We start from the raw sequence: 17,043 nt of genomic DNA, 5'->3' as shown, positions 1-17,043 counted from the left end.
TCTAGATTCCTTTCTTCCTTCCTTCTTTCATCCTCTCTTTTCCTTAACCCTTTCTTTCTCCTTCCTTCCTTCCTTCCTTCTTCCTTCTCTTCTTTCCTTTTCTTCCTTTACAAAATTTATAACTATGCCAAGTGCTATGTGGTAAAATCTGGGAAGTCATACCTAAGGGCAGGATTAAGGTTTAATTTTCTGCTCTCAAATGTCTTACCTTTTGTAGTGATAACAGGAAATACAATACTGGGGTGTGTATGTGTTGACACAGAGAAGAAACAAGGTGCTGTGGGAATATGGAAATAGGACATTCGATCCATTCTTCCATAAGACTATGCCTCCTAGTCACCTAATAAATATGGGTTAATCAAACAATGGGGAAATGCAGTGGGAATTTCTTTTTTTTGGGGGGGGGGCGGGTGTTGCCAGAACCCATTCCTTCTTTGACATTGAAACATTTTTCCTTAGAAAATGACTTCTCCACCTTTGTGAATAGTCTTGGTAGGATGACAAGTCAAGGTGAACAGACCCTACCAAAGGGTGGTGAAGGACCTGATATGAGCAAAGCCAACTACAATCTTTCTGTAGGGATTTTGAATCTTAAGCAGAGTGACAAAGTGATGGAGAAATCATTTAGGGTAGATATTTTTTAACTAAAAAATTTACATTGAGTCATAATTGATATACAACATTGTGTAAGTTTATGGCGTACAGTGTGCTGATTTGATACATTTATATATTGCAGTATGGTCACCACCACATAATGTTAGCTAATACCTCTATAAGATCACATTACTATTATTTATTTCTTTTTTGTGGTGAGAATGTTTAAGATCAAGTTTCTTAGCAATTTTGAAGTATATAATACAGAAAAATATGGGACACTTCAGAAATTTGCATATCATCCTTGCTAGGGATCATGCTAACCTTCTCTGTAACATTCCAATTTTAGTATATGTGCTGCTGAAATGGGCACTGGGGTAGATTTGTTATGTGTAACTTAGATAAGATGGATAAGATGGTCAAGGGTTTCCTGTTGTCCAGATTCAGAGCACTGCTCTGGTTTTGTCTATGCTATGAACTACACAATACCTTTCCAATATATTTCAGTTATTTTTAATCTAGCAAGAGGTAAAAATCAGTCATTGTTAGTCAAATAACTAACTGAAACACAAAGGTTGTGCAACACAGAAAGTATATATATATATATATATATATATATATATATGTACACAAAACCCGGGGGCATGAAAGAACCTGAAAGTGTATCTGGAGGATGAGGTTTGAGGAAAGAGGTGAGGATGTAGGGATTGAATTTATTGGGAAACAAAGATGGAGAGACTAGAAGAGAAATGCTGATTAAATATCTTATGTAATCTTCTCAAGAGCTGAGGAGTCAAGGCATCAAAGAATTTTATTCCTGATTCTCATCTCTATCCTTATTTTTATAGAAGTGGACAATAATGTCCAAAGATCTTAAACCACTCACTCAAGAATGTGGGGGCTTCCCTGGTGGCGCAGTGGTTGAGAGTCCGCCTGCCGATGCAGGGGATGCGGGTACGCGCCCCGGTCCAGGAAGATCCCACGTGCCGCAGAGCGGCTGGGCCCGTGAGCCATGGCTGCTGAGCCTGTGCGTCCGGAGCCTGTGCTCCACGACGGGAGAGGCCACAACAGTGAGAGGCCCGCGTACGGCAAAAAAAAAAAAAAAAAGATATTACAAAAACTAATAAACAAAATGAAAACAAAAATATAGAAGTGACCACACAGAACTCTCAGTAAGAATATTTCCACAGAACTCTCAGTAAGAATATTTCAGTATCAGCAAATTTATTGATGTAATTCAATTAAAAAAAATAAGCATCTCAATAGAATTAGAAAAACATTTGACAACATTCAGCATCTCTATCTGATTAAATATAAAACATCTCTAGAAAAACTGAATAGGGAACTTCCTTTACTTTTTAATGGCTACCTACTAATAACAAATAGAAAACATCACACTAAAATGTAAAAAGGTATGACGTTTACTTTAAGGTTAGAAACATGATAACTATTCCATCTATTACTAATATTGTTCAGTGTGTATTGAATAGTGCACAATGCATTAACAAAAGCAAAAGAAATGAGAAATTTAAAGATTGAAATGAGTCAAAAGTATAATTAAATGCAGATGACAGATGATGTATGTAGGATAGCAAAAAGAATCACCAGAACAACTACTGACACTAATTAGAAAATGGAAACAAAATTTCTGGCTGCACATTTAATACAGGCATAACCCTGTTTTATGGCACTTAGCTTTATTGTGCTGTGTAGATATTACAAATTGAATGTTTGTGGCAACCCTGCATAGAGTAAGTCTATCAGCACCATTTGTTTTTCAAAAGCATTTGCTCACTTCCTGTCTCTATGTCACATTTGGTAATTTTTGTAATATTAAAACTTTTTCATTATTATGATATTTGTTATGGTGATCTGTGACCGATGATCTTCGATATTACTACTGTAATTGTTTTGGGATGACGTGAACCATGCTCATATAATATGGTCAACTTAACAGATAAATGCTGTGGTGCTCTGACTGCTCTACCAACCAGATGTCCCCCCTTCATCTCCCTCCCTTTTCTCAGGTCTCCCTATTCCCTAAGACACAACAATATTGAAATAAGGCCAATTAATAATCCTACAATGGTCTCTAAGTGTTCAAGTGGAAGGAGTTGCACATCTCTCACTTTAAATAAAAAACTAGAAATGTTTAAGTTTAGTAAGAAACCATGTTGAAAGCCAAGATAGGCCAAAAGAGAGGTTTCACATGCTGAAGAGTTAACTACATTGTGAATGCAAAGAAAAAGTTCTTGAAGAAAATTAAAAGTGCTACTCCAGTGAACGCAGGAATGATAAGAAAAGGAAACAGCCTAATGCTGATAAGGAGCAAGTTTTAGCGGTCTGGATAGAAGATCAAAGCAGCTACAACATTTCCTTGAACCAAAGTCTAATCCAGAGCAAAGTCCTAACTCAGTTCAATTCTATGAAAGCTGAGAGATATAAGGAAGCTGCAGAAGAAATTCTGAAGCTAGCAGAGGTTGGTTCATGATGTTTAAGGAAAGACACCATCTCCATAACATAAAAGTGCAAGATGAAACAGCAAGTGCTGATGTAGAACCTGCAGCAAGTTATCCAGAAGATCTAGCTGAGATAATTAATAAAGGTGGCTATACTAAACAACAGATTTTCAATATATACGAAACAGACTTATATTGGAAAATATGCCACATAGCACTTTCATAGCTAGAGAGGAGAAGTCAATGCTTTGCTTCAAAGTTTCAAAGGACAGGCTGACTCTCTTGTTAGGGGATAATGCAGTTGGTGACTTGAAGCTGAAGTCAATGCTCACTTACCATTCTGAAAATCCTAGGGCCCTTAAGGATTGTACTAAATCTACTCTGCCCATGCTTTATAAGTGGAACAACAAACCCTGGATAACAGCACACCTGTTTACAACATGGTTTAATGAATATCTGAAGCCCACCTTGAGACCTACTGCTCAGCAAAAAAGGTTCCTTTCAAAATATGACTGCTCATTGACAATAAACCTAGTCACCCAAGAGCTCTGATAGAGATGTACAACAAGATTCATGCTGTTTTTATGGCTGCTAACACAACATCCACTCTGCAGCCCATGGATCAGGGAGTAATTTCAAATTTTAATTCTTATTATTCAAGAAATACATTTCATAAAGCTATAGATGCCATACATAGTGATTCCTCTGATGGACGTCAACAAAGTAAATCGAAAACCTTCTGGAAAGGATTCGCCATTCTAGATACTATGAAAAACATTCATTATTCATGGGAAGATGTCAAAATATCAACATTAACAGGAATTTGGAAGAAGGATGACTTTTAGGGGCTCATGACTTCAGCAGAGGAAACAACTGCAGATGTGGTGGAAATGGCAAGAAAAGCAGAATTAGAAGTGGAGCCTGAAGATGTGACTGAGTTGTTGTGATCTCATCATAAGACTTTAATGAATGAGGAGTTGCTTCTTATGGATGAGCAAAGAAAGTGGTTTCTTGAGCTGGAATCTACTCCTGATGGAGACGGTGTGAAGACTGTTGAAATGACAACAAAGGATTTAAAATAGTACATAAATGTAGTTGATAAAGCAGCAGCAGGACTTGAGAGGATTGACTCCAATTTTGAAAGAAGTTCTACTGTGAGTAACATGCTATCAAACAACATTGTCTGCTACAGAGAAATCATTCATGAAAGAAATATTCAATCAATATGGCAAACCTAACTGTTGTCCTATGTTAATAAATTGTCACGGCCACCCCAACCTTCAGCCACCATCACCCTGACCAGTCAGCAGCCATCAACACTGAGGCAGAGAACGTTTTGCCTGTGTTCTCTTCTAGGAGTTTTATGGTGTCTTGTCTTATATTTAAGTCTTTAAGCCATTTTGAGTTTATTTTTGTGTACGGTGTGAGGGTGTGTTCTAACTTCATTGATTTACATGTGGCTGTCTAACTTTCCCAGCATCACTTGTTGAAGAGACTATATTTTCTTATTGTATATTGTTGACGCCTTTGTTGAGGATTACTTGTCTGTAGGTGCATGGGATTATTTCTGGACTCTCTATTCTGTTCCATTGATCCGTATGTCTGTTTTTGTGCCAATACCACACTGTTCTGAATACTGTAGCCTTGTAGTATTGCCTGAAGTCTGGGAGGGTTAAGCCTCCTGCTTTGTTCTTTTTCCTCAGGATTGTTTTGGCAATTCTGAGTCTTTTATGCTTCCATATAAATGTTAGGATTATTTGTTCTAGTTCTGTAAAAAAAAAAAGTCATGGGTAATTTAATAAGGATCACATTAAATCTGTAGATTGCTTTGGGCTCTATGGTCATTTTAACAATATTAATTCTTCCAATCCAAGAACATGGGCTATCTTTCCATTTCTTTGAATTATCTTTAATTTCCTTTATTAATGTTTTGTAGTTCTCAGCATAAAAGACTTTCACCTCCTTGGTGAGGTTTATTCCTAACTATTTTATTTTATTTTTTGATGTGATTTTAAATGGGATTATTATTTACATTCCCTTTCTGATATTTCATTGTTAGTGTAAAGAAATGAAACCTATTTCTGTATGTTAATCTTGTATCCTGCTACCTAGCTGAATTTATCAGTTCTAGTAGTTTTAGTGTGGAGTCCTTAGGGTTTTCTATATATAGTATCATGTCATCTGCATATAATGACAACTTTACCTCTTCCGTACGAATCTGAATACCTTTTATTTCTTTTTCTCTGACATAAATCATACCAATGTCTTCTTAAGTTAGTCTCCTAAGGCAATAGAAATAAAAGCAAAAATAAACAAATGGGACCTAATCAAACATAAACTTTTGCACAGCAAAGGAAACAATAAACAAAACGAAACGACAACCTACAGACTGGGAGAAAATATTTGCCAATGACGTGACCAACAAGGGCTTAATTTCCAATATACACAAACAGCTCATACAACTCAGTAAGAACAACAAAAAACAAACAACTTAATCAAAAAATGGACAGAAAACCTAAACAGACATTTCTCTAAAGAAGACATACAGATGGCCAATAGGCACATGAAAAGATGCTCAACATCACTAATTATTAGAGAAATGCAAATTAAAACTACAATGAGGTATCACCTCACACTAGTCAGAACAGCCATGATTAAAAAGTCTACAAATAAATGCTGGAGAGGGTGTGGAGAAAAGAGAACCCTTTTACACTGTTGGTGGGAAAGTAAACTGGTGCAGCCACTATGGAAAACAGTATGGCAGTTCCTCAAAAAACTAAAATAGAGTTGCCATATGATCCAGCAATCCCACTCCTGGGCATATACCCAGGCAAAACTATAAATCAAAAAGATACATGCAAAAAAAAAAAAAAAAAAAGATACATGCACCCCTATGTTCATAGCAGCACTATTTACAATAGCCAAGACATGGAAACAACCTAAATGTCCATTGACAGATGAATGGATAAAGAAGATGTGATACATATATACAATGGAATACTACTCGTCCATAAAAAAGGAATAAAATAATTCCATTTGCAGCAACATGGATGGCCCTAGAGATTACCACACTAAGTGAAGTAAGTCAGAAACATACCATATGATATCACTTATATATGGAAACTAAAATATGACACAGATGAATTTATCTACGAAACGGTAACAGACTCACAGACATAGAAAACAGGCTTGTGGTTGCCAAGGGAGGGGGGTAGGGGAGGGAAGGATTGGGAGTTTGGGGTTAGCAGATGCAAACTATTACATATAGAATGGATAAACAACAAGGTCCTACTGTATAGCACAGGGAACTATATTCAATATTCTGTGACAAACCATAAGGGAAAGAATATGGAAAACATATATAGATAGATAGATAGATAGATAGACAGATATACACACACACACGAGTCACTGTGTTGTAGAGCAGAAATTAACACAACATTGTAAATCAACTATGCTTCAATTAAAAAAAAACGAGGCAGGATTATGCTAAAAGATTATGACTTGCTGAAGGCTCAGATGATGGTTAGTCTTTTTTAGCAATAAAGTATTCTATAATTAAGGTACGTACATTAAAAAAAAACATAATGCTATTGCACACTTAACAAACTACAGTATAGTGTAAACATAAATTTATGTGCAGTGGGAAACTGAAAAATCTGTGGGACTCACTTGATTGTGATATTCTCTTTGTTGTGCTAGTCTGGAACTGAACTTACAATATTGCTAAGGCATGCCTGTATATGCAATCAAGAGTATGCCTCTATACCAATAACCAACCATAAAGTGCAAAACACAATGAATTTATATTACAAAAAACTACTCTAAAGTATCTAAGAATTAAACTAAGAATAGACAATCACTTTAAGAAGATAAAAATATATAGTCCTAATAAAAGTTTAAGTAAGACCTAAATGAAGGAATGAATAAGTAGATAAGTAAATAAATAAATATTTTTACTATATGTCGGGATATAACTACTTAACCTTGTGAAGAGGTAACCTCCCTAATTTAATCTATTAATTCAAGGTAATTTTGTTCAAATTTCCAGTGGGGTTTTTGGAGGACCCTGGAAAGTGTTTTAAAAGTATAGCAAACACTAACATTATATTGAATAATAAGAACAAAATGGGGGACCGGCCACATATTATGAAATATTTTAGGACACTTCTGCTTCTAACCAAGATGGAATAACAGGGATTGCATTTATTATCCTGTCTGAAACAAGTGATCAGAGAGAGACAAAAAAATATCAAAGAAGCATTTTCAGTCCTCGGACATCAGTCAGTGCAGGACTGTGGCAGTTGGGAAAGCCCTGTGGCTGCCTCCCCATTCTTCCTGGAGAGAGTTTCCAGACCAGCGCACTATGAATAAGAACCCAGGTGGATCCCTGGATTGAGGAGCCACAGCTAAGATTCTGGGGTCCCAAAGTGGCTAGAGTTTTCAGTACACACTCCTGGGGAGGGGAGAGGAGAGCTTCTCAGAGAAAGCACACTGAGTCTTCAGCATGAGTTTTGATAAGAACATGCCTATAAGGAAAACACAGAAGGCTGGGAAAGAACAACCATGAAAGACTAGACCATTCTGGGGCTTACTGGTGATGTTGATGGATTAACCACCATCCTGGGGCTCACACAAAACCACGACTAGGCATTTTACATCAGTGAGTCAATAATCAGTTGTTTATTAAAATGTGTTAGGAAAAACGGATTTGGAAGCCTTTCTTAAACCACTAATGAAAATAAACTTCCAATAAATTCAAAGTAATAGAAGGTTTCTGAAAATGCCTGATTGTCTTTAAGGCATTGGGGTTTGGAAGGAGTTCTCAAACAAATTAAACACAGATATACAAAGGTTTAAAGGAAAAGTTTTTGGATTTGATTAAAAGTAAATTTTCCTATTGTACAAAGAACATCACAGATAGATAAAAGGCCGCTGAAAATACTTTAATTAACTAAACCTAATAGAAATAATATTCAGAAAGTACCTTTTATGAATCAGAAAAATAATATCTAATAAGTATAATAAGTAGTTGAGATTTTAATGACAGTAATAGTAAAATAGATTTGTATTTTTACAGTGACAAACGTACAATGATACCTATTTTATGTTTAATTTTAAATCTGTTTGAGTAATAAACATATATTTTCAAATATAAAGTTACAAAGAGATACTTAGAGTGAAAACTCTTCCTCCCCTTCTAGTTCCCCAGCTACATAGTTCCCCTGCCTCTGCCTCCTTACACAGTGGTTGTTAATTTCTTGTATCTCCTCCCAGAAACATTTTACGCATTACAGAAGAAAATAGAAATATTTTAGTTTAATGATATTTCTTGAAGATCATTCCATATTAGTACTCATAAAGCCTCTTCATCTGGTGTTTAAAAACTGGTTCTAGTTGCTACTTGCTGAGTTGGTCACTATATCAGCCAATATCACTATTGGCTGATTCAATTATGGAACAGTTATGTAACAAAATGCTATGAAATTGTTAAAAAGAAAGTAAGGGTTCTTTCCTCATAGAAGCTCCCCCTTGCTTAGCCAATAGCTTCTTGTATTATGCATGAGTGGTAGCCTCTATCTTTGACACCTTTCATTGCTTCACTGTCACTTAGAATGATGCACCAAAATACAAGCTCAATAAGGGCAGGGATATTTTTCTATTTTGTTCCTAGTATCTCCCCCAACAGCTTGGACATTGCCTGGTCAACGGGAGGTTCTTAATAAATATTTTTAAATGAATATCCTGATACTGACCACAATTCACAATGTACAAGTGAAACTGGAGAATGAATTGCTGCAATTAGAATGGCTGGGTCTAGAACTGGAGTTTTGAAGGTTATTGCCAAACTGCTTCCATATATACCAACAATGAAGAGACTGTTCTTTCCTCATAGATTTGCTAACATAGTGTTTTAAAATGTCAGTAGTTTTGTGAAGCTGATAGAAAATATTAAAGTATCAATATTAAAGTAACTATTATTTGTGTGTGTATGTGTGTATACTACTACTAGTTACCACTTTATAGTCATTAGGTGGGTAAGAATTAGAAATTCTTATGATATAAATGTGAGGAAAAATGTTATGTTCTTCTAGAAAAACTATAATCTGCTAGAAAAAGATGCAGGCATTTTAGAGAGTAAAATTGAATAACTTTTTGAAATTGAGTATGTAGACACTCTAAGACAACTATTTGCCATGCCAGTAGTTGGTTTTGGAATAGTATGTGATTGAATCTCAGTCAATAAGGTCTGAGAGAAAACCTGCTGAGAAGTATCTAGAAATAATTTCTGTAAGAGGGGACGTACAGAAAAGATATTTGCACTTCTGTCAATGGCTGGCCTGTCTTGAAGTGTTTCCTGGACAGACAGTGTGAAAACATGAGGTCTGTTATTCTGGTTTCACAGAGCAGTAAGGTAAGAGCATCTTTGAGGACATGGGTGGGCCTTGGAACTACCCTAACATCCAGACTAATATGATAATGAGACAAGAAAAGTTGTTACTGATTAAACTATTGCAGCTGCTGTTGTTTTTCATTTATGTAGCCAAGGACATCCAAAATGACAAGGGATTCATTTAGTTATGTCCATTTTCCAGATGTTTAAACTGAGACCCTTTTCTGGGAAATGCCTACATTTACACAGTTGGAACTAAGCCTATAAATAGGTTAGCTGGATATCAGGTAGAAATTGCTAGCTGCATAAGTAGAAATAGATCTTCCTCAGGTGTGACTATCAAATTCTGAAACTAGCCATAATGTTTTATTTGCTTCCATATTTGGTCCAGCATGCTGGGTAAGTTCCATAAGAAGACCCAGTAGAGAGGCCTGGGCAGTAGAGAAAAATGATCTAGATTTTCATCCTGATCCTTCCACTACAGGCTGTATGTATGATTTCAGAGAAGCCATTGACCTTTCTTGAGCTTCAGTTTACTCTTCTGTTCCATGGAGGTAACAAACAGGATTTCTCTGTCTTTACAGGTGTTGGGAGGCACAACTGTTTTATAGCTGGGACTGCTTGGGACACATGATATGCAAACTACAAAATGTTATATTCCATCAAGAGGCAACTTTACTAATTTTTTGCCCTTGAGAAAATCATTTAGATTCCCTAAGCCCTAGTGTTCTCATAATGACTGGGAAGATTTAGTGTAAAACAGATATTCTCTAGGTTTTGGGGGTCAGTTGATTTTTATAGTATATATATATTTTTTTCCTCTAGTTTTCTAAATAGAACATGTATTATTTTTTGCAATCATAAAGAAAATATAAGTATTATTGAATATAATTAGAGAAGCCTTTCCCAGCACAGGTGACTTGTGCTCCCAATGTGTTCAGGCTTGATAAGGAAATTGTTTCTCCTAAGGACACTTTAATTTATATGTTGCATGGATCTATGTAAAAGGCAAGAGGGTACCATTTAACACAAGACTGTTTAGACACACTCTGATTTTAGCAGCCTAGCAGCCCAGCAGCCCAGAGCTAGGAAGAATTGGAAAAAAAAAATGTGAAAGATTTCTATGTTAGGGCATATTTTATAACTCTGTATGTTCTGTAGAATCATTTATCTTTTCAAAAGCAATTTTACAGGTATTAACTTGCGTTATATATACTATTATTGTTTACCGTAGTTAGGACAGGTGTTACTATGGTTGCTTTGTTCTTATTGATGATGGTTTTTACAGGAAACCAAATGTCCAAAAAAATTAATTAGCCAAAATCACAAAGCTGTAAAAAGGTAAAGAATGATCTTAAACTCAGGTTGGTTTCTTCTAAGTGAAGTGAACTGTTCACTCAAAGAGTAATGAGAAAGATAGCTAACAGTTATTGGTCCCCTAATATACTCTATGTATATTTCTTAATTTAAAACTGCATAATAAGCCAATCAAGTAGGCCCTGTTTTACATTTGATAAAAGAAACTAAACCTGAGCAAGTGGGGAGATCTGCTTACGAACAGACAATAAATGCTGTAGAGTTGGATTTGAACACAGGTTTATATGGCAGCAAAGTGCATCCTTTGTATTCTTTGCCCTTTGTGCCCAGAATAAGTGATCACACTGCCATCTTAATGTAAAATAACCAGTTCATCTGCCTTCTTCCTCTTCATTTCAGCATGGTTCTCTGCTTCTCTGAATCCCTCCGGAAAAACTATTGCATTACATAATTTTCAATTTTGTTCCCAGACAGAATCCAGTCCCCTAGACTGTAGTATAATAAGGCAAAGAACATTGAACATACCGGCCTGGCCTAGGTTAAAGAACATGTTCTGTTGCTACTGTCTGTGCGCAAAAATCACTTGAGGAATCAATTAACTCCTCTAAGCCACAGTTTATTAGTATAAAATAGGTGGATCAGCAAATCTTCTGCTCATATCACAGCTTTATAGTGAAGACAAAAGTAGGTGACAGATGTTTACCTCTGTAAACTCTAATTTTTATGAAAATATATATTTAATTCACTCACAGTAATATCATTTATGACAAATTTATTTGCTATAATAATATAAACATTCCTATTCAGGGCACTGAGCCTGCTTGATTTACACACGTTATCTTCTGTACAACTACACTGAGAGATGAATGAAATATTCCCCATTTTGCATATGAGGAAACTGAGGCTTGAGTTGTTTGAATAACGTGTCCAAAGTCATACACTTGTCAATAAAATATTTTCCTTCTCTGTGATAACCTAATTTATATGAACCAATGGCACAGCCTAACTCCACAGGGGGAGAAAAAAATATGGCAGCAAATGGTATTCATCCTGAATAATTTCAGAGAAATGTGATTTAATGATACTGCTGTGCCTCTACGCCAACATACCGCTTCTATCTGATATGAGAGGGAGATAAATACCAACCAGTCTCTGAAGGCAAGACTGGATAACTTGACCAAGCTGAGGAATTAGCTATTTGCTTGGGGCATCAACAAAGGATTTTCATCACTGCTGCTCAACCTTTTATATCCAGTATTCCTTCGTTATCTCAGATGCGAGCCACAAATGTTTATGCTGTTTATTCATTAATTCATCTGCACAGGAAATCTGTCCTCTAGGAGGGTCTTTTAAAGGACAGACTATTAATTTTAATCATAGCAGTAATACAATTTGGATTTTGTTTCTCCTCACATGTCACCCATTCATTCATTTATTGAATAAATATTTATTAAGCATGAATTACATTTAACACACTTGATTCAAAGACCATGAATAAAGATACGGAACACTAAGGGGTGGTTTACAGACAAGGATTAGTGCCCGTCCCCCGTTTTTTTTCCACCTGGTGTTCAGGAATCAAAAAATCACCACATCTGAGACTCGTGAAGAGATCTGTAAGGCCAATTACTCCAGCCTCTGAACACACATTCTGAATTTTATCATTTTAGCTGTGAAATAAGTGGTTTGAGATCAGTGGCTCACAATTCACTGGTGCATGAACCAGTGACAAGAGAGCAGAATCTCTTGGGTAGTGGATTAAAATTACAGATTTCTGTTCCACATTTACGCCCAGAGATTCTGAATTAGTAAGTCTGGAGTGGGACCCAAACACCTTTGTTTTTTCTCCTGATGTGTTGTTTTAGAATCCCCTGTCTATATCAATACCTATTACTTTTCAGGAGAAGGATAAAGTTAATGTATAAATATCTGTGTAATTTGAGGGCTCATGGAGTTATTCCAGCCCATTTAGGCATCTTTTGGTGGCTGCAGACAAGATTAAGAACTCTCGGTCTGGACACATTCCCTCATCTCGCAGGCTTCAGAAGAAAGTCTAGGTGCAGGATGGACCCCGATAATGTCTGAGCAAGGAAGGGAAACTGAAGCCTAGAAAAGTCGAGACTTGCCCCAGGTAACTCAGTAATTGCATAGTGAGAGTTATTCTTCCTAGGGAAAAGTAGTTTCTTTACATTCTCTCTTTATAAGGAAAGATTAAATCAGATTAATCAAAAAATTACTAACTGTATTCGGTTAAGGTGATCACGTGGAAGAAAATTTAAAAAAAGATTCAGCAGGATTTAAGGATGGGCAGACTGAAAACCTGCCGGGCTTAGGGAAGCACAGCTCTTGAATACTCTTTTTTTTTTTTTTTTGCGGTACGCAGGCCCCTCACTGTTGCGGCCCCTCCGGTGCAGAGCACAGGCTCCGGACGCGCAGGCTCAGCGGCCATGGCTCACGGGCCCAGCCGCTCCGCGGCACGTGGGATCCTCCCGGACCGGGGCACGAACCCGTGTCCCCTGCATCGGCAGGCGGACTCTCAACCACTGAGTCCCAGGAAAGCCCAGTTTTTGAATACTCTTGCTTTGCTGTCCTGAGCTGGAGGGTTTGGGATGTCAGCTACGAGACAGGATGCAGGCTTCAACTAAGCACTGATGAACGTTCAAGGTAGTGGAAGGAGGTTATACGGAGTCACGTCAGTTGACTTTGTGTGGGTTACACTGTCTCAGTTTTAGTTTTAGGTGAGAGAAATACAGAGTGCAAGAAAAAGAGAATGTCCATCGCATAATGGTTTAAAACCTGAAATAGGACAATATGAGAACTAAAGATTTTGGCAACTGAACTGATCAGCCTCTCTATCTAACATGCTAAGCTTCAGAAGAGTGAGTTTAAATGCACCTCCCTCCCCACATACACACAGGCACGTATACAGAGAGAGAGAGAGAGAGAGAGAGGGACAAGTGTTATAAGAGGCATATGTTTCTGTGATTACTAAGAAATTGAGATAAAAATAAATCCTTAGAGTGAGTGAGTCTTTAAATAATCGCGCTAAGACTGTGGATATTATCGGTAGGTCCTTCCAAGGCATTCTAATTTAGGTTATACTTGATTTTAGTAAGTAGTTTTCCAACTCCTGTTGCCATGGAGACCTTAAGGTTTCAGAGAAAGCATATTAGAAGGAGCTAGGGCTGAGGAGAGGGAGTGGCCAGGGACAGAGAAGGCACTCTGTTCCCACAGAGCAGCTCTGCCTTATTTTGTTTTAAATATTGAGATTTTTGCACAGCATTTGTTTGAAAAGCTCTGCTATTTTTTTCAAGCATGGAAGTCATTGCTTAAAATTAATATTTAATTTCCTAAAACATCCTTAATCAAGTAATGTCCAAAACCCCCTATGCAAATCTGATATAAATCTCTAATTCATTTACACTTTCTTGAGAAAGCCTAAATATCCCAGCTATGCAATCTGGGTGGGGTACCATGATAATCTAGAGTCAAATTTCATAGAGAAATAATCTCTCAGGGGCGTGCCTTAAAATCCAACCTCCATATATTGGTGTCTCTAGTGTCATATTCCTCAAACCCATTCTGGAGGAAAATATCTCAGGGGACTTTTTAACTGTGGAAAAGTGATCAATCGTTTTCAAGTTATGCCCTGTCTGCAAGTAGCACACAGTAATGGTGATATTGGTCTGGGATCAGTCAGTTTCTAATCATAGCTCTACCATGAACTAGCTCCATCTTGGACAAGGCAGTTTAACCTGCAAGCTTCATTTTTTTCTAATCTGCCTAATAAGGCTAATATCCTCATTTTGTAAGACGGATGTGAGAGTTAAATACGCTAGCACAGGTGACTGGCACTCAATAAATAATCTCAAGTCCCCGTCAGAACCTTGTGGAGAAAGGAGGAAGGTGGACAAAAGATCTCTCATAGGACAACTTTGAGAAGCCCAGCCGGCTAGGTTGGCTGGCAGAAGAGATCAGTGCAATGGCTTTGGGAAGGAAGGTGCAGGGACAATCACGGGGTCAAATGTGTGACTTCCACACTCCTTTCCAGGTCTCACAACCAAGCATTCCTGGGTTTGAGGACAGCAGTCACCAGGCCTCTAGCTTTTATAAACTCTGAGAAACATTTGCTTGGTAAGTAGACACTTTTCCCCCCAAAGAGAATGGATTCAAACTTGATCCAATTAAAGAAATTAGTTTAAAAAATTTTTTAAGTACAGAAGGAAATTTTCTCTATTCTCTATACAAAGTTCCTTACCTAAATGACATCAAGGTTCATACCAATAAGGATTCTGAGAAGAATATAAAACAAGTTGGGATTCAAAGGAGACCCAGATACATGGGGGAAGCAACAGGGAGGCATGAATGCTAGCTAATTACCACAATGGGGACTGCTGTAATTAGCCCGCCATTTAATTTCCTTGAACACATTTTACAACGGTAGCGGAGTTAAAAAAAAAGAAAAAAAAAATCCGGTGGAGGGCTAAAATTACCAGGGCTCTCTTACTGATATAATACTAAGGAATTGCATATGAATTTTAATTGTTTGAGAATTCCAAGGTGGCATTCTTGCAAAAAAATAATTTTTAATTTTCTGCTTTGATCCATCCCCTTTTGGCAATTGTCTACCCTGTCCTTAATTGTCTACTATACAGTTTTATAGCAAAGAAAAATAATGTTTTCTGCTTTTCATAGCAATTGTTACTTCCATATCATAAAACTGATCATGCAGTAATTTTAGTGCCTTTTTATTTTCAGAATCACCCTATCTATTTTAGGCATCATAAGGGCAGGCATTGCATTTTATTATTTACCATCATAACTCTAGTGTCTTGTATTGTTTATATTTGAATGTTGGCCATTTAAGTGGGTGTACAGTGGTATCTCATTGTGGTTTTATTTTCTTTCTTTCTTTTTTTTTGGCTGCACCGTGCGCATATGGGAACTTAGTTACGCGACCAGGGAATGAACCCAGGATCCCTGCAGTGGAAGCACGGAGTCTTAACCACTGGACCACCAGAGAAGTCCTACTTTCATTTCTTTGATGAGTGATGATGTTGAGCACCATTTTACATGCCTACTGGCCATTTGGATATCCTGTTTGTGAAATGTCTGTTCAAGTCCTTTGACCATTTTCCTATTGAGTTGTACCAATTGTCTTAACTGATTTGTAGGGAGGAACTCCTAATATATTCTGGATATGAGTTTTATATATATATATATATATATATATATAAAGTTCATATATATGAAACAAATATATTTTTTCTACTCATTTTTTAAATCATTAAGTGAAAAATTACTTATTGCATATCTAATATTCTAAGGACAATGCAATTTTGAAGGATTAATAAGGGTTATTTATAAATTATTTATATATGTTTATAAGAAAAGAGCATAGTAAAGTTTATGACAAGAAATGGCTAACTGTGAAGAAATACAGTAGTTTCCTGCCTCTGAACAACCTGTAATCTCTCAGCTAGACATTTTGAGTATCAAAGTTATTTTATAGTGTGTTTTTGCAGGCAGAACATTCTTCATCATTATGGGTATGAGGAATTTTCTTGAATGTTAAGTAGCTCTAAAATTGTAAATTGGAAATACATCTTTTAAATATGTATTGGGGGATACATATGCTCTTAGTAGTTGATAAATAATAAACTTCTCTTTCAAAATAATTTATGATGAGCAAGATGGTTTATTCATTAAGTAGCTTTTAACACTCAAATTATCTCTTAGTAAAGAAATTCCAAAGCTTTTTGTTCCACAAATGTCATTTAGTCCCACAGATTTTTTTTTTTTTTTTTAGGTATAATTAACTTTTGACTTATCTTGCAAAGGTATAATGGGGGTTAGCTTTTTACTTTGACAAACAACAGGTAGATTATATGGGCATCCCATTAATGAGCATAAATGAATGATTGTTAAGTGATGAATCAGTTTCCCTCCAGTTGAAAGAGTGGTATCTAACAGAAGTAGTATTAGAAGTCAAAGCCTCTTTCACTGAATTAATTAATTAATAGAATAACCTATTCATTTAGTCAGTCAATCAGTAAGTCATTCGGTCAGTCCATCAACAATATTTATTAGCTCAAACTCTGTGGAAGACCCTATACTGTACATTGAGTAGGCACAGAAGTACACGAAGATGGGGTCCTTCCTCTCCAAGTCCTTATAGTCTAGCATTGGAGATAAGCTATGCAACTGAAATTAAATATACAAAAGTATATGTCGTAAGCAGTTTATACCAATTAAAGAAGAATTCAAACTCATGGGAAG

The 17,043-nt window shown here is 36.5% G+C and overlaps 1 non-coding gene across 1 annotated transcript; it reads right to left on the bottom strand.

Moving 5' to 3' along the window:
- Window positions 1-861: 861 nt before the first annotated feature.
- LOC114887878 lies at window positions 862-967 on the bottom strand. The gene has a single exon (XR_003791638.1). It is a non-coding gene; the product is annotated as a U6 spliceosomal RNA (small nuclear RNA).
- Window positions 968-17,043: the final 16,076 nt, after the last annotated feature.

The sequence above is a fragment of the Monodon monoceros genome, unplaced genomic scaffold (assembly GCF_005190385.1).
Source record: "Monodon monoceros isolate NGI ecotype Baffin Bay Population unplaced genomic scaffold, NGI_Narwhal_1 Super_Scaffold_7, whole genome shotgun sequence".
Classification (NCBI taxonomy): Eukaryota; Metazoa; Chordata; class Mammalia; order Artiodactyla; family Monodontidae; genus Monodon; species Monodon monoceros.
The sequence above is the reverse complement of the archived record's forward strand: the minus strand, read 5'-3'. Positions and strand labels throughout refer to the sequence as shown.